We start from the raw sequence: 18,441 nt of genomic DNA, 5'->3' as shown, positions 1-18,441 counted from the left end.
TGTTTTGTTATTTAGCTCTAATTTACCCCAAATGTCTTCTAAGTGCCCAGCAAGCTGTGGAAGTGTTGGTAATGCTGATAGAGAATATTGACTTCATGGTCTGACAAATTCTCTGATTCAGCACAGGTCAGGTCCCTAAGGTGCCAAACTACATAGGTTCGATCTGTACAAGATATACTTATTCCAGAAACAACAATCAGTCCTGTGGCACCTTAGAGACTAACAAATATATTACAAGTTTTCATAAGTAAAATCCAGTTCAACAAATAAGCAGGAGTAGAAGTTACAGGATACAGAGTAAAACCTGTCAATTGTAGGAACAGTGTTAATGAAACTAATTGAGTCACACTGAATGTGACCCATTCATAGGTTTGTGGAGGGGGGGGGGGTGGGAGGTGAAGATGTGACTATCAAAGGCTGGGAAAACTGCCTTTGTAGTACATTAACTAATTATCTTTATTCAAGCCCAAGTTGATACGGTCAAATTTGTAAATGAATTCCAGTTCAGCAGTTTCCCTCTAATTGAGTGATAAAATTCCTTTGTAGAAGAATGACTACTTTTAAATCCATTATTGAATGTCCAGGGAGGTTAAAATATTCCCCTACAGAATTGTGTTACCATCCCTCATGTCTGATTTGTGTCTATTTATCCTATGTCACAAAGACTGCTCAGTTTGGCCAATATGCATGGCAGAGGGGCATTGCTTGCACTTGATGACATATCACATTAGAGGATGTTCATATGTATGAGCTTCTCATGTTATTGCTTACATGTCTAGGTCCTGTAATGTATAGATGTGGGGACAGAGTTGGCAATGAGGTCTGTTGCAGGGATAGGTTCCTGGGTGAGTGTATCCGTGGTGTGATGTGTGGCTGTTGGAAAGTATTTGCTTCAGGTTGGGGGCTGTCTGTAAGCGAGGACTGGCCTGTGTCCCAAAGTCTGTGAGAGTGATGGATCATTTTCCAGGATAGGTTGTAGATTATCAATGATGTGCTGGAGGAGTGTAAGCTGGGGGCTGTAGGCGGTGTTCTGTTATTTTCCTTATTGGGACTGTCTTGAAGTAGGTGACGTTTGGGTCCTTGTCTGGCTCTGTCAATCAGTTTCCTCACTTTCCCAGGTGGATATTTATGTTTTAAGAATGCATGATAAAGATCTTTTAAGTGCTTGTCTCGGTCTCAGGGTTTGGAGCAGATATATTCATATCTTAGAGCTTCGCTGTAGACAACGGATGGTGCGATGTGTCCTGGAAGGAAGCTAGAGGGCTGTAGGTAAGAATAGGGGTTAGTAGGTTTCCAGGACAAAGGGTGGTGTTTATGTGACCATCAATAATTTGTACTGTAGTGTCAAGGAAGTGGATCTCGTGTGAACTCGTGCAGGACAAGGTTGATAGTGGGGTGGAAATTGTTGAAACCCTTGTGGAATTCTTCAAGGTTCTTCTTGCCCACACTATCAACTTGGGCTTGAATCAAGATATGAACTGGTAAATGTATTACAAAGGCAATTTCCCCAGCCTTTGATATTTGCATTTACAAATCAAAAGCTATGAATGGAACACATCCAGCCTGACTCAATTAGCTTCATCAACCACTGGTCCTGTAATTGACAGCTAATTGCTTTTGCTCTTATATATACACCCTGGATCCTATAATTTCTACTCCAATTTATCTGATGAAGTGGGTTTAACCCACAAAAACTCGTATTTGTTAGTCTCTAAGGTGCCACAGGACTGCTCATTGTATTTAAAGTTACAGACTAACACGGCTACCCCTTGGGGACATTGTTTCAGAAAGGCAGAGGCATTTTAGACATCGGTGGTGTCATTAGCCCGTATGCTGTGATTATCAAATGCATTTCTTATAGCCCGTGGTTATTCATATAGGGGGTTCCTATTCCTTCAGGAATTAGAAACAACCATGCAAACTACTCCTGAAGGTTACTGGGAATATTTTGAAAATCCACTGGCCCCTCTAAACTTGACAAGCCCTTTAAAATTAACAATTAAACACACAACTTAGCTGCATTATCTCTAACCCATAAGGTCTCAAGAACTTGTTTTGTTTTGAAATGTAAGCTCTTAAGCAGGTCTTACATTGGTCTGCTTAAGAAAATGTTGCTGAACAAGATTATCAGAACCACAATAATTAGCATTGTAACTCACCTTTTTCAGAACACTAGTTAAGACCACTAATGTTTGCAGCTTAACTAGATATAGCTGTTTTTGCCTCTGGAATGTAAAAATGTCAGACTGATTCAGTCTCACAAGATAAACTAATAACTGATGAGGGGGAGGGGGTAGCCATCCTCGTTTACATTTAGGAGTAACACAGAGCTACCTCTGAATCCAAACAAACCTTTCAAGTCTAAACACCAAGCCTCCTTCTTAAAAACAAGAACAATCTAATGGCTTAGGAGACATTTGAAGTTCCTCCTCTCAGGCCTCCCTTTTTCTCTTTGCAACTAGATAGGCTCCAGGTTTAGGTTTAAATTCCCCATTTTAGTCAAGAATAAAATCCCATTAGGATTTTATTATGAATATACTTGTGAGCTAAAAGAACCAGAATTGTAATCTAGCAATTACTGATTAAACATTTTAGGAGGGTGGCGATGAGATGGTGTTTGGGGTAGCATGAGTTATACTAAGGCACAACTTTCCACACGGCTTACATTAGTGGCAATCGTTTAACTGGAAATGAGCATGTGGGGAGACAACTGTTGGTTAAGCATATTCCTAGAGAAAAGAATAGCATATGCCAAAGTCTGAAGTTTACTTTCAAATTTTGTAAGTAGAAACTGAAACAGGAAATTGAAAACAGGCTATTTAGGAATGACATAAATTTAGCTCTTTTTTTTCCTATTCCTCTTCCCTCGTTCATTGTCAGATACATGTGCCTGAAAAGCCAATAGGTCTTTTAAGAGCTCACCCACTTTTGTGTTTACTGGCTTTCCTGTGTGACAGCACAATGGAGTCTTTGTTACGTTCTCAGCCAAGAATTGTGCTTAACAAGTTCAGGTATGCATTTGATACCAGTATGACTTACCCAAGGACTGTTATTTCACCATGTGTGGGGGAAAAAGCAGCCCCGCCAAAATAAAAAAACAGAATAGCTGTACAGTACTATCTAAAATTATTCCAAACTTTGACTGTGCACACAGATGTTTCCTTATTAACTACATAAAATACAATTATTAAATTCTGTACAGAACAAGGCTTATGCTCAATAAAAACCAGCCCTATGCATAGATGATAGGAACGTTACCCTTGAGAGAGCATGCTGTTTCAAGGATGGCAGGCAGGAAAAGAAAAGAAAAGCAGGCCACTAGTACCTCCTCACTCACTCTTTGGTGCTTTTGAGGTCACCATTATCCCATTAACCTTACGTTTCAGTGGACAAAGTATAAGAGAAAAAAAAGATAAGAAACCACACAGCCAGTTGCTTTGCCTCTTAATCACCAGAAATGGATATGAGAGAGAAAAACCATGCTGTGGGCCTAATCCTGCAAACACTTAAACACTTATGTGAGTACTATCTATGGGGCTATTACTGAGGTTGCCTGACACTTAGCCCTACAAAAGATCCTATTTTAAGTCACATATTACGTTGCCAAAAACCTTAACCATTTGAGCTGACGCTCTCAAAACCATGCATCTGTCTCAGGCAGAGTTGTTTAGGGGAAAAAAAATTCAGCCAAAATGGTTAATCTGTTTCCAAGAATCAGAGTAGGGGGAAAATATTTTGTTGTGCCCAAGTTAAAAAATTTGGGTAACCATTTCTTTTAGTGTCTCTAGTGCACACATCCTTTGGAGCAAGGACTTGAAATTTATGTGAGGGCACCTTTTGTCAGGGGTGCCTTTTGCCATTCTCACAAAAATCTATCCAAATGAGGCCAAGATATAACCCTCTGAAAAGACTGCAGTTTGCACCTGCTCAATGTTGACTATTTAGAGTTTAAAAAACAACAAATAGTTTTGTAGCACCTTAGAGAGACTAACAAAAATGTAGATGGTATCATGAGCTTTCATGGGCACAACCCATTTCTTTGGATGAATGGAGTAAGGGGTCTAAGGTACAAATAAATAGAGAAAGAAAGGGGATGGAGAAGGAAAGAGAAGGAAAATTAGGAAAAATATTGTCAATTAAGTGTGTCCATGCTAACTGAGGTTAGAGTGGGCTGTAAGTACCCAGTGCTTAGCTTTTTAAGTCATTAGGGTGTGGAATGTATCAGCCCATCCAAGTCTGGTCTTTGTTCAAACCTTGATTACAGGTGTCAAACCTGTAAATGAAACCAAGTTCTGCAGCTTCTCTCTCCAGTGGTTTTTGAAATTGCTTTGTAATGATAGTCACTTTTAGATCCATTAGTGAGTGCACAGGCAAGTTAAAATGTTCCCCGACAGGCTTCGCTGCATTACCATTTTGAATATCTGATTTGTGTCCATTATCTTTTGTCATAGACACAGTCCAGTCTGGCCAATATACATGGCAGAGAGGCATTGCTGGCACTTGATGGCACAGATCACATTGGTGGCTGTGCAGCTGTATGAGCCTCTGATGTAGTGGCTTATATGGTTAGGTCCTGTGATTATGTCCTTTGTATAGATGTGTGGACAGAGTTGGCACCGGAATGAATTACTGGGGTGGGTTCTTAGGTGACTGTGATGGAAATGTGATGCATGTCTGACAACACCCTAACCTGAAACAAGTTCTATCCAGCAACCATGCAGCACCTCATACAGTATCTGCTTAAACTATTGTAGTACAATTACTAGGACCAAGAATTTTAAAGCTAAGCTTTGAAGATTGTTCTTAACATTTAAAATCAGAGTCCTTGTGAAAGGGTGCCCACAAAATTTAAAACAAGGCATCAACCTTGTTTAGACCTTTATTATAGCTTTAACATTACACTCTGTCATGTTGCATTGTAAGTCTTTTCATGCAGTTGATCAGCTTTGTTAATAAAACTATATTCCCAATATAAAAGGAAGACTGGAGTTTTATGGGTGTGAAAAAGGAAACAGAAATTTAGTTAGACTGGAGATTTTCCTACTCTTTTATTTAAATACTACTTTGCTGCTTTTATTGGTATATTAACTACAAAAATTTTTTTAAAATATTTCTCTTCATAGATCCTTGGTTGTTGAGTTTCTCATGGGAAGAGTAAATGAAAGCAATTCTCAAGTACGTATTAAATGTGTGACATTCTTATAATCAATCTGATATTAGGAACATATGAAGTGTCATGTGCATGGTCAGCTTCAGCTCTAAAATCATTGTTTTGCAATGGATTGCAGGCTATCCAGCAGTTAAAGGATTCCCAGGTGCACTGTGTTCATGCTGAAAGAGGTATAAGTAGCACGGGAAGTAAGAAATATCAGTACCCAGAGCAGGGGATGATAAGTAGTCGCTGCCACGTGACTTCTGTCCAGGACTCAGAAATCCACTTTTAGATCAATTTTTCTTGATATTTCCGAGACACACCAGATTGCACCAAAAAGCAGGTTGTCATGTTAGTTGCATTTTTAAAAGGGTTCTCACAAATGCTTCCTAGGCCCCTACAAAGACTTCATCCCTTCTCAAGTCAAAACTATTTTCATAACAACAACAAAAAACAAAAAACACACCCACCACAAACTTTCACATAGAAGTACCTTGCCTAGCGAAGAGCCCTCTAGATTCCCGCCAAAAAAGAAGGTTACTCACCTCAATAGTAACTGACGTTTTTTGAGATGGGTGTCCCTAGGGGTGCTCCATATTAGGTCGGAGCGCTACCACCGAGCTGCAGAGCAGAGATTTCATAGCAGTGTCCCTGGGGCCATGCAGGCAAGCACCAGCAGCTGTGCGCTGTTAGGCTGAAGGTATTGCACATGCGTGAGCCCTCTCCTCCCACTCCTCAGTTCCTTCTCTACCCCAAAACCATGGCTTGGGAAGGCCAGGATCTCAAAGTAGAGGGGAAGAAGGGAGAGTTGTGGAGCACCCACGTGGACACTCATATCGAAGAACGTCAGTACTATTGAGGTGAGTAACCTCCTCTTCTTCTAGAGAGATGTCCCCGTGGGTGCTCCACATTAGGGAACTACAAAGCAATTTCTCTTTAGGGAGGAAGGGACTTTGGATCTGGCAAAAAAGTAGTGGAAAGAACTGCCTTAGCTAGTTTCAAGTTGGAAAGAGGTCCCTGCATAAGTTCGTAGTGTTTTGCAAATGTATGGTCGGAGGACCACATGGCAGCTTTGCGGATGTCTCTTATGAGTACTTTACGGAGGAAAGCTATCAAGGTAGTCATGGCTCTGGTTGAGCATGCCCTTATGCTCTCTGGAGAGAGCACATCTGACTGTGCGTAGCAAAGCTTAATACAATCTGAGATCCAGTGGGAGCGTCTCTGTAATGAGACAGCCTGGCCCTTATTGTGGTTTGCTATTGAAACAAATAGTCTGGGAGATGCCCTTAACGGTCTCGTTCCCTGCAGGTAAAAAGATAGCGCTCAGCACAGGTCAAGGGTGTGCATTTTCATCTTGAAAGAGTTGGTGTGTGGTTTGGGGAAGAAGGTGGGAAGATTTGTTGTCTTGTTGATATGGAAGAATGAGTGTACTTTGGGAAGGTATTTGGGATAGGTATGTAAAGTGACTTTGTTTTAAAAAAAGGTGGTATATGGAGGATCTGCCATTAGGGCTGCAATCTCTCCTATCTGTCCGGCCGAGGTAATAGCTACCAGGAAAACAGTTTTTATGGACAACTGTAATAATGAGGTGGTCCCCACTGGTTCGAAGGGCCGCAAGGTGAACTTTAATGGAGCTTATTGTATAGCCCGCTTGTTTAAGGTGCAAAAGCTAGTCAAAGATGGTAGGTAAGGGGGATGTTGAAGGAACCAACTGGTGACGAGAACACCACATCAAGAATCTTTTCCATCTCTGAAGGTAAGTCATGCGGGTGCTCTGCGCCCAACTGTGTAGAAGAACTGTTTGTACTTGCTGTGAGCAGGTCAACTCTAGGACAGAGAACCATCGGGAGCTATGCCTTCAGGTGTAGTGAATGGAGGTTCGGATGGGCGGCACGGGAGCCCAAGTGAAGGAGGAGATCCCTGATTCAAGGTAAGTGGATCGGTGGGGCACAGGACATCGTCGCTAGGAAGGGAAACCATGGCTGGCGTGGCCATGCTGGTGCTATCAGTATGAGACAGGCCCTGTCCCTCCTTATCTTGTAAACTACCCTGTTCAATAGGAGAATTGGAGGAAACGCGTAGAATAGATGAGATGTCCATGTGATGAGAAAGGCATACCCCATTGATCCCTTGCTTATTCCTGCCCTGGAACAGAATGGGGGCATTGACTGTTGAACTGTGTGGCAAACAGATCTATGATAGGGTGACCCCATCGGTGGAAGATGTCCGCCAACATGTGCAGGTTCACTTGTCACTGGTGCTCAACTGGAAGGGCTCTGCTGAGTGCATCTGCCATTGTATTTAGAGTGCCTGAAAGATGCACTGCAGTGATAATTGTGTTGTATTTCAGGCACAATTCCAAAGTGCTATGGCCTCTGTGCAGAGTGCTCGAGATTGGGCTTCACCCTGATGATTTCTGTAAAACATTGCTGAAACATTGTCTATGTACAGTCTGACATGTCTGCTGGCGATGAATGGGAGGAATTTGATGCATGCATTCCTGACTGCCCACAGTTCTAGGATATTTATGTTCAAATTCTGGTCGGTGCTGGACCATAGGTCCTGGCAGGTACGCTGACATAGATGGGTGCCCCATCCTGTATGACATGCATCTGTCGTCATGGAGATGGATGGTTCTGGAGGGTGGAAGGAGACTCTGGAACACAAGTTCTATGGGTTCAGCCACCACTATAAGGATTCTTTTACCACCCCTGGAAGAGCAAGGGCTTTGGATAGCAGATGAACATTGGTTTCTACACCTGTCCCAGCTGGCTCTGTAAGCATCTCATGTGCAGACAGGTGTTGCCGACTACAAAGCTGCACGCTGCCATATGCTCCAACAGCTGAAGGCTGTTTGAGTGCTATTGTGCGGGGGCTGGATCGTAAGGTATTTACCGAGGCCACAATTTTTTGAAAACAGTCTGTAGGTAGGGATGCGGTGGCCATTGTTGAATTAAGGCCTGCTCCTATAAACTGTATCTTTTGTGTAGGATAGAGCATCGATTTGGCTTCGTTCACCTGAAGGCCCAGGTGTCAGAATAGGTTTTTTGTGACCGACAGAGTGGCAGGAATCATTGTGTGAGTGCAACTTGAGGAAGCAGTCATCTAGGTAAGGAAATATGAGAACACTGTTTCCTCAGGTATGCTGTGACAACCGCCAGCATCTTTGAGAAGGCCCTTGGGGCTGTAGAGAGTCTGAAAGGAAGCACTTTGTATTGGTGGTGTTGAGAATCTACAACAAAACGAAGAAAACACCTGTGGACAGGGTGGATGGCACAATCCAGTATGCATCTAGCAAGTCGAGGGACGAGAACCAGTCATTCTTTTCCAATGCCAATAATATGGTACTAAGTGTTACCATCTTGAATGTTTGTTTCTGTACGAATTTGAGTGCTCGAAGGTCTAGAATGTGCCTCCAACCCCCCAATCTTTTTTCTGTCAAGAAGTAATGGGAGTAGAATCCCTTGCCTCTAAAATGTGTGGGGACTGGTTCAATCGCCCCAATGTGTAAGAGGTGCTCTACTTCTTGTTGAAAGAGGATCTTTTGAGAGTGGTCCCTGAAGAGGGACAGGGAAAGGAGGTGGAAAGGGGATATGGACGCAAAGGGAATAAGGTAGCCAAAAGGGTATACTTAGATTTCCAGAAAGCCTTTGACAAGGTCCCTCACCAAAGGCTCTTGTGTAAATTAGGTTGTCATGGGATAAGAGGGAAGATCCTTTCATAGACTGAGAACTGGTTGAAAGACAGGAAACAAAGGGTAGGAATAAATGGTAAATTTTCAGAATGGAGAGGGGTAACTAGTGGTGTTCCCCAAGGGTCAGTCCTAGGAACAATCCTATTCAACTTATTAATAAACGATCTAGAGAAAGGAGTAAGCAGTGAGGTGGCAAAGTTTGCAGACGATACCAAACTGTTCAAGATAGTCAAAACCAAAGCAGACTGTGAAGAACTTCAAAAAGATCTCACCAAACTGAGTGATTGGGCAACAAAACAGCAAATGAAATTTAATACGGATAAGTGTAAAGTAATGCACATTGGAAAAAATAACCCCAACTATACATACAATATGATTAGTTTAGCTACAACTCATCAGGAAAGAGATCTTGGAGTTATTGTGGATAGTTCTCTGAAAACATCCACGCAGTGTGCAGCGGCAGTCAAAAAAGCAAATAGGATGCTAGGAATTAAGAAAGGGATAGAAAATAAGATGAAGAATATCTTACTGCCCCTGTATAAAACTATAGTATGCCCACATCTTAAATACTGTGTACAGATGGGGTCTCCTCACCTCTAAAAAGATATTTTGGCATTAGAAAAGTTTCAGAAAAGGGCAACTAAAATGATTAGGGGTTTGGAACGGGTCCCACATGAGGAGAGGCTACAGCGACTGGGACTTTTCAGTTTAGAAAAGAGGAGACTGAGGGGGGGATATGATAGAGGTATATAAAGTCATGAGCGGTGGGGAGAGGGTGAATAAAGCAAAGTTATTTACTTGTTCCCATAATATAAGAACTAGAGGATACCACATAAAATTAATGGGTAGCAGGTTTTAAACTAATAAAAGAAAGTTCTTCACACAGCGCACCGTTAATCCTCCTTGCCAGAGGAGGCTGTGAAGGCTAGGACTATAACAGAGAGTTTTAAAAAGAGCTAGATAAATTCATGGAGGTTAGGTCCATAAATGGCTATTAGCCAGGGGGTAGGAATGGTGTCCCTGGCCTTTGTTTATCAAAGGCTGGAGAAGGATGGAAGGAGACAAATCGCATGATCGTTGCCTTCGGTCCACCCCCTCTGGGGCACCTGGTATTGGCCACTGTCGACAGACAGGCTACTGGGCTAGAAGGACCTTTGGTCTGACCCAGTACGGCCGTTCTTATGAGGGGGAGTACTGAACTCTGTGTCACTTCTGGCCCTGCTGGTGTTTCTAGTAAGATTGCCATTTGTCCCAATATTGCCAATATGGATAATGCTCAGGTGGAGGTACCCACAGATTGCCAGAGTATGGAGGCATATTCCCAAATCTGGGAGAGTAAATACTCTGAGCTGTATAAGGAGACTTCTCTAGGGGGTTTTCACCAGAGAAGTCATTGTCAGATTCAGATGAAAATCTTTCCTGAGAGAGTGATCTCTGTGATGTTAACATAGGGGGAGAGCACTCAGGTTGTAAAAATGGTGAGTTAAAAGTGTATGAGACTAATATGTCTCTGTATTGAGTATAGTGCCCAACAGGTGCTGCTGGTGCTGTAGTGGGGGTCATGGAGGCTGAGGCGCTGAATCATGCCTTGGTGCCGAGGGCAGTTGTGCCTCATCGGGCACCTCTGTGGTGGAAGCTGAGGCGCCAGTGAACACAGTTGGCTCTGTGCCCTTGTGTTGCATCGGCAAGATCGTATCATTGCCAGACAGTGCTGCAGCCAGTGAGGCAGGCAACTTGAAGCCTGTCGCCTCAGAGTGCGATTTAGCGCATGTTTGTCTCCGCTGGGGGCTCCAGAGACACAAGCGTTGTCATACGTGCTGAGGCGCAGTGCTGCTGCTGCTCTCAGCACTGGCCATGACGGGGATGGCTGTTTCGGTGCTGTAGCCCTTTGAGGTGCTAAGGAGGCTCACTTTTTGGATCCCTGCTGCTTGAGTTCCTCAGGCTGTTGGCCCAGATCGGAGGCTGGCCTAAGCGAGTTTTCTAATAAAAATAATTTGAGTCAAATATCTCTGTCTTTCTGCACCTGCGATTGTAGCTTTGCACAGTGAGGGCATTTCTGAGAGACATACAGCTCTCCATGACAGCGGATGCATTGTGAGTGACCATCCGAAAGCGGAATATGCTCTTTATATGAGGTGCAGCATTTAAAGCAAAGTGATCCAGGCATGGCTGCGTAAGCAGTCAGAGACAGCAGGAAGGGATTAACTGGGAGAAAAAGAAGAAAACCCCTTATACTAATTAAGATTTCTTTCCTTTTTTAAACTAATTAATTAACTATTTAAAACTCAATAACTAAACTTCCAATAATCCGGCACCTTTAGGACCCAGGGGGTGCCGGATTATTGAATATGCCAGACTATCGGAAGGGGGGGGCTGTGAAGGGTCTGGGGTGATGTGCCCCTCGGCACTAGGGAACCAACCTGGCAGCACCCCAGCTGCTCTGCCCCGGGCTTCCCGGAGTCAGCCGCTGGCTGCACGATGCCTGCAGCCTAACAGCGCGTGACAGCTGGTGCATACCTGCGTGGCCATAGGGACACTGCTATGACATCTCCACTCACACCGACCTAATGAGGAGCACCGATGGGGACACCCATCTCGAAGAAATAGTTCCATTTCCCCCACAACCACGAGAATCGAACAAACCTAGTGTTATTCTCTATTTAATATTAAACGTCTATAACTTTTGAAGCTGTTCCAGAAAATGTGCTAGAAACTGGCCATACAGTTTGCACCTGAGAGCCTTTACTAATGTTACTGTGTCCTTCAGGAAGCATCTCCAATGCTGTACAAAACGATTATCATGGGGGGTGGAGGGGGAGAAGGAAGAGAGAAACATAGCACTATGCTGAGATGTGGGGGCAGTCAGTTCCAGGAGAGGGAAGACAAGCTTAATATTGGGATGCCTGCTTTTAAATGAAAATTATATCCTTTGGAGTTTGCAATTCTTAAGGGAATAAATGTACACTGTGTCTTCCTTCCCCTTTGCTTCGCTAACTATTCCTTCCCATGGTAAGACATTCTGAATGCTGTCCATCTGGTCAGGCTTTGGGTGAAGAAGCATGTTTCTTACACCAAAGCCTAAAAAGGCTCAACAGAAGCCTTCTGCCCAAATAAAGAGCAGAGCTTAACTGGGAGTCCTGCACACTCTCTGTCTGGAAAAAGCAGATATTGAAATGCAAGATCTTTTTTAGGGGGAAGGAAGGCCAAGTATGTGGCACTGGAAGGTGATCCGCTGCACTCCAATAAACTTACGGAATTTTAGGGAGGATGGGCAATAGTCAGACCATTTCTCATTTGTCAAAGACATTCACATCACATTGTTATGAGAGCTCAAGTGGAATGACTGCTCCTAATGAGAATAAAATAATTGAAAAAGCTGTTATTGTAGACAGACCTAAGATATGAAAATACAGCAGTTTACTGTGAGAGTATTCAAAACAAGCTTGCAGACACTCAGTCCCAGTGAGAATGTACTGATATAGGATAGTCTATGTCCTAAAGACCTGATGTAATAGTGTAATCAATTAACGGATAAGCAAAAGCTTATCGGTTAAGGCTATAGACTGCACACATTTCCCTCCCCCCACCCTTGCCAGTAAGTTTTTTGCAGACTGGCCAGCAACCCGGCTCAGTTCTGGCTCCTACCAGGTCCAGAACCTACCCCTGCTGCAGATCTACACTTGAAGTGTATTAGGAACCAGGTGGGCAGGCCACGTGGCTCACACCAGGTCCAGGAGCTTAGACACCTCCCTCACCCCGCATTAGACAGTGGCTGCTGCCACCCCATGCTGCTGCATCTTTATCACAGGCAGCAGCACTAGGAGACAGACAGCTAGTCCAGAAGGGGAACTGGTTTTTAAACAGGCTCTCCTCTTGGACCAGCTCCTGTCTGGCACCCTGCACTGCTGCCTCTGATACAGTGGCTGCTGGCCCCGTCCCTGGAGACTATAGAATAGTCAACAAACTGATAAAATTCATTAGGTTACTTGACAATTAAATTAACCAATATTTAACATTCCTAATTTGTATTCCATAGAGTAACAAGTTTTAGAGAGCTTGGGACTTTCAAGATCAAACTTTTTAAACATTTTAATTGACAGTATTTAGTAAAGATCATGTTTTTTCTTGATATTATTTTACTAAAATAAAAATGTGAAGTCTAATTCCCCAAGTGCAGAGCAAAACACAACAGCAGTTCCTTTTGCTCATTGGCTTTATTATTTTTTTTTCCTCCAGAGAAAACAAAATATAAAAGAGGACAGAGTTCATCTGAATGAGGAGTAAAGCAGTAACATATAACACCACTACCTGAAAAAACAGGTACCTGAAAAAACACTACAACTCAAACAGATTATCCACAAAAGGAAAAAAAGGAAAACCAAAGGCTTCCATCAGAAGAAAAAGCAAGGAGAACTGTAACTGCATACCCTCTGTAAGAGGGAGAGATTACTTGGACATACAGCTGTGATAGTGTGGGCATTTGCTAAATAGATCGGTGTATTCTGTTGGACAGAATAAAAGTCTCAGGCGATAAGCACTTCAGACTGCGTAAAAGACTTGGACACATTCCCAGAATTTAGAAGGTCATAAACAGAGAATCTAAAAAAACTACAATGGGGGGGTGTCAGAATGGACTAACTTCTACTCAGTGGTGCAACATTGCTTGCCTGGCCCAAAATAAAATGATCCAACTTTTCTACATCAACCCAGCAGCAAAGAAAAAGTGCACGTGTTAAAAATAGCAATATTTCAGAGTTCAATCATCCACTCACTCCCACACAATTTCAATATATGTAGACATGAGTTGTAAACATTGTTCCATTTAAGATATTCCAATATCCCTTTCCCTCCAATTTTTATATATCTGGTCTCAAACCATATATTTGTTGAACTACAGCCTGAGCATGGCAAAGACCTGCTGGAGAAAGATCAGCTTCAACCAACCACTTTTCTGATAAAAGGAGCTTCAAGTTCAGCCCCACACCACTTATGCACCGTAAGAAATATCCTGTCATTCTATGTAGAAAGTTAGGAAACAAATTCTGAACCGAAGTGAAGAGTGAGCATTTTACCAGCACGGTATAAGGTTTTGTTTTTTCCTTTCCCAGGCACTGCCACTCCCATTCAAGAATGACAACATTCACCCTAGCATTAGTCCAAAAGCATAGCAAATAATGACTCATAGCCATCCCTTTTGAGATTAAAATGGTAACTAGAATTAACAATTACTCACATACTTATGTTTACCAATACAAGAACTAATCAAAAGTCTGCTGTAAAGTGAAATGAACTTTTTCCTATAAAGCAATTACATTGTAATGTTTTATGATCTCAAGGAAGCACAGCCATGAAAGAGGTATACAACGACATGCACACATATCTAAGGAGGAAGTGATAGCACCACCTTCAAAGCCAGGCCAATAGATATCTCATTAAGTACAACCATTCGCACACAAAACCTGTGCAGAGAAAATATGACCAAAAATACATTAAACTGATATTCTCTGTCTTGTCCGCACAGCACAGAGCCAAAGCCATCTCTCAGCAAGGAGTAGACGCAAGGCTTAAGCATTCAGATAAGCATAACCACACTGCACTTTTTAAAAATGAAGACATTGAAGCCCATTTCACAGGTCCTCCTCCTCTGCATAGCAACACCTTACTGGGGATAAATAAGTTAACAACAAATCTCATCCTGCAAGTTGTTGAGATGATTTATGTCGGTATAAACGTATGTTGGTTTAACTACGCTAGATTTCCCACATCCTGAGTAACATCATTGAACCAACCTGACCCCTGGTATAGACAGGAGGGCTTCTTCAGTTAATACAGCTCCTGCTTTTTGGGGAAGGAGAGTACATATGTCTTCACCAGGTGCTACAGTGGTACAGCTGCAGTGCCGTAAGAGTAGGCAGGCCCTTTGTGAAGTCAGTTAAGAGATGAAGGCTCTAAGTGTCTCCTCATAATCGGGTTCCTTGTTACCAGCTGGCAGGTTTGGGGTATTTTTTTTTTTTTTTTTTTAAACACAGAACTATTAGAGTCAACTTCAGAGAATTGTCAGAACAAAAAGGGGGAGTAAGAGAGCGAGACAGAAACACAAAACAAAACACTTTTATTCTCTGCAGTTACTGTTTAAATGTTATCAAGACAGACCAGCAGTTCCCAACCTTTTCTAGATGTGGACTCATTTTGACACTTCAGGAAGACTTGGTGACCCACGTCAATTAAAAAAAAAAAGTGTGAATGGCTCCTTAAGAGCCACATGGCGACCCTTTTGAAATGTAATGGCGAACCATATCTGGGTCCCAACCCATAGGTTGGGAACCCTGGGATAGACACTAGCTTTAATCATCGTACAAGCACAGATCATTTTATACTTTATAAAATTAAGCTCTTCCAGATAATTACAGTATTAGTTCAAACTAAATCATTCTAAAAGATCCTGGTTATGAGCAGTGCCATAACTTAATTTTTGTCTTCTCCCTCTCAAGAGAAGGGATGATGTTATTTAATAGTTCTTACCCAGGTAAAAATAGGTAAAAAAAATTTCATCAGTATTTTCCTGAAAAAATACTGGGCAAAACAAAAGTTGTTTCTCTCAAAATCTCTGTAATTTTTTTATTTTACAACAAAAGAAATAATAATGTTCAATACAAAGCAAAATTAAAATGTTTTGGTTTGATTTTCTCCAACCTTTGATTCCCTGGTCCAATGAGGAAAAAAAACGGGAAAGAGATGAGGGGGGCAAGGGAAGAGACCCCAAACAACTTCCCTTTTCCCCTCTATTTAGTTGAAATTAGGAATGTAAAATTCCATTTAATTGGTTTTAATGGTTAAACGCAGAGGGAGGGGGCCTGCTCTATCAGGAATGAAGCGCGCGCCACCACCCCCACTCCCACCCCTCCCCCACTAGGGTTAGGCTAGACTAGTAGCCTTCACCATAGGCAGGGAGCATTCCAGCCCAGCTGCTCCTGGCCCCGTATGTGGGCTGCTGCCATGGTCCCCAGTCCTCCACACGAGCTGGGAGCCAGCAGCCCCGCGCAGGGGGCTAAGCGGGGCTGGGGCAGCTTACCAGGTAACTATGTAACCCGTTACTAATTAACATCCCTAGTTGAAACCTTTAAAAAAGAGTCTGTGACTGTAGTAACCTCTCCATCAGCCTATTGGCAACTAATGTACCAAATAATCCAATACTCCCTAACCAACACCAGCTACCAGTGAGGATGAAGCCTATGGCTCTATACAGAGCAGACAGCAGAGTGAAACTGAACTGAGAATTTTGTCAGTTTCACCGTTGCCCACGGAATTCTAAACAACATAGTAGTAAACATTGAGACCAGTTAGGTCTGTTGTCACTACAATAGTATCAGTGGCACTAAAGTTGTCTTCCCAAGAGTAAGGATGGACAACACTCTTTTTTAAGCCTTACTTTATCAATTTAGAACTTGACTAAAGCACAAATCTACGAATGCAAAAATAATGACAGATGGCTCTAGCGTTAACATTTTATGTAAAACTAAAATGATGTAGTATGTAGTCCTTTCAACAAGTATGCAAAATACTTCCTCTATCCTTTACCTATTTCACTTATGTCCCCTCCCCAACAAAAACACCCACCCACCTGCAGGGTTTAAAAAAATAAATCCAAGATTTTTGCACTAAACGTTTATTAGCAAATACATTATTCCAATGTAAATGCTGAATTATGTTTGAACAACTATAGCATCCAAGACAGGTGAAGAGTGCAAGATATAGCTTGTGCTTTGGTAGGGCTTTGCGAAAAAGAGTGTTACTAAATTTAAGTGAAGTTGAAACCACTCATTTCGTTCCATAAACGAAAAGCCAAAATGGCTTCTAAAATCTCACATTAACATTTAAGGCCTAAAATTAGATACTGCTCAGCATATAACTAGTATTTTTCTTGTATTATATGTGTATGATTTTTTTCAATTTAGTTAATTCTAATGTTTAATCAATGAAATACAGGAAAACACAAAAATAAATAAATAATATTCATGGAACAAGTGATAACACTACCTTATGGTTATTTGTAACATTACAGCAAAACATTAAGCAAAGAAGCTTGTTTAATGGTCTAAAGGTATGTCTTTGACTGCAGAGTTTACTGGAGTTATCTACCCTCAAGTTACTCTTCACAAACTAGCCAAATTTTGAGTAAGAGCAGTCACACTGCAAAACACAGTATCTGGTGGCAACCCCAAAGCTCTGTCCTGATTCCTCGCCCCTTTTGGGTGTGTCTAGACTACATGGCTCCGTCAACGGAGCCATGAAAATTAGCTTATTCGATTAAGTCAAAGAAGCGGAGATTTAAATAATCCCCGCTTCATTACATTAAACATGGCCGCCGTGCTGTGCCCACGATCAGCTGAGGCATACCGGAGTGGTCAACAAAGGCTTCCCTTGTTGACCGTGCCGTGTCTAGACTGCCCCGCTGTGCCGACGATCAGCTGATCGTGGGCACAGCACGGCGGCCATGTTTATTTTAATGAAGCGGGGATTATTTAAATCTCTGCTTCTTTGACTTAATCGAATAAGCTAATTTACATGGCTCCGTCAATGGAGCCATGTAGTCTAGACACACCCTTTCAGTCTTTCTTTGGACTATGTAAATCTCACACAGCTCCAGCTATTATCTCCATCCACCCTCTGTATGGTTTTAGCTTGTCAGCTAGTTGGGAGAGAGACCATTTCTCGGTATAGAAAATGTCCAGCACATAATCATCTAGTATTGTGGGCTCAACCAGAAATGACGACGGCAAGGAAATACATCTTTGTCTTGTCTTTTGGTTGCTTCACACAACTCAACATTCCATTACTTGGCCAATCGTGACAAAAAGACTACAACTTCTATTCCATTTTGTGATAGTGCTTTGATGTTGATAATGGAGACAAGGCTAAAGCTAAACTCACTATACTAAAACCCCCAATTTAAATTTGAAATGAAGGGTAGAGTATGAGCACATTAAACATTTGCTGAACCTAGCCCCTATAGAGCTATTTTGAGCGGCAATTACAAAGCGAAGTCTTTGCAGGTCTCCCATCAATCTTGCTTAAGGAAAATCACTAGACTTTTTATTGCACTACTGGTAACTAAATACCATGCTATTTTCATGGAACGTATTTTATCATCTTATTTTTGAGTCATGCACCTGTCTAGCTATGGCTCTATAATTTTCATAATTCAAAAGCTATGTCTTCATATCCCAGTGGCAACTAAAACTTTATGGCTCAGCATATCTTTATTAAAAACAAATATGCTTTGAAGAATTTTTTAGTCAGTTGTGATAAGTCCAGAACTTGATACTATGTTTGGAAACAACTTTAATGTTTCACTTCATACAATAATCAGCCTTTTTAATAAACAGTACAATCAATCATGTTTCCTCATCTTGAGTTAAGACATATAATGTGAGCTTGTAACAGCATCAAAAACAGCTGCCAATTTAGGCAGAATATATCAGCCCTACATTCGACACAAAACACAAGCCACCAAATTCCTCTGGTTTCCCTATTGTAAAAGATGCTGAATTCCACGGACAGATAGATATGCACTGAAAACAGAAGGAGCTACTAA

The 18,441-nt window shown here is 42.0% G+C and overlaps 1 protein-coding gene and 1 long non-coding RNA gene across 7 annotated transcripts in view; one reads left to right on the top strand and one right to left on the bottom strand.

Moving 5' to 3' along the window:
• The window catches only part of RASSF3 (Ras association domain family member 3), a 140,113-nt gene that overhangs the window by 36,462 nt on the left and 85,210 nt on the right, over window positions 1-18,441 (bottom strand). The window lies entirely within an intron of this gene.
• On the top strand, window positions 7,836-13,301 carry LOC112546954 (uncharacterized). Of its 2 annotated transcripts, none has more exons than XR_003090686.2 (3): window positions 7,836-7,928; window positions 8,293-8,496; window positions 13,083-13,301. It is a non-coding gene; the product is annotated as an uncharacterized LOC112546954 (long non-coding RNA). The 2 variants fall into 2 exon arrangements; XR_012904457.1 differs by having other exon boundaries at window positions 7,905-8,039.

The sequence above is a fragment of the Pelodiscus sinensis genome, chromosome 1, assembly GCF_049634645.1.
Source record: "Pelodiscus sinensis isolate JC-2024 chromosome 1, ASM4963464v1, whole genome shotgun sequence".
NCBI classification, from domain to species: Eukaryota; Metazoa; Chordata; order Testudines; family Trionychidae; genus Pelodiscus; species Pelodiscus sinensis.
This window is presented reverse-complemented; position numbering and strand designations above follow the sequence as displayed.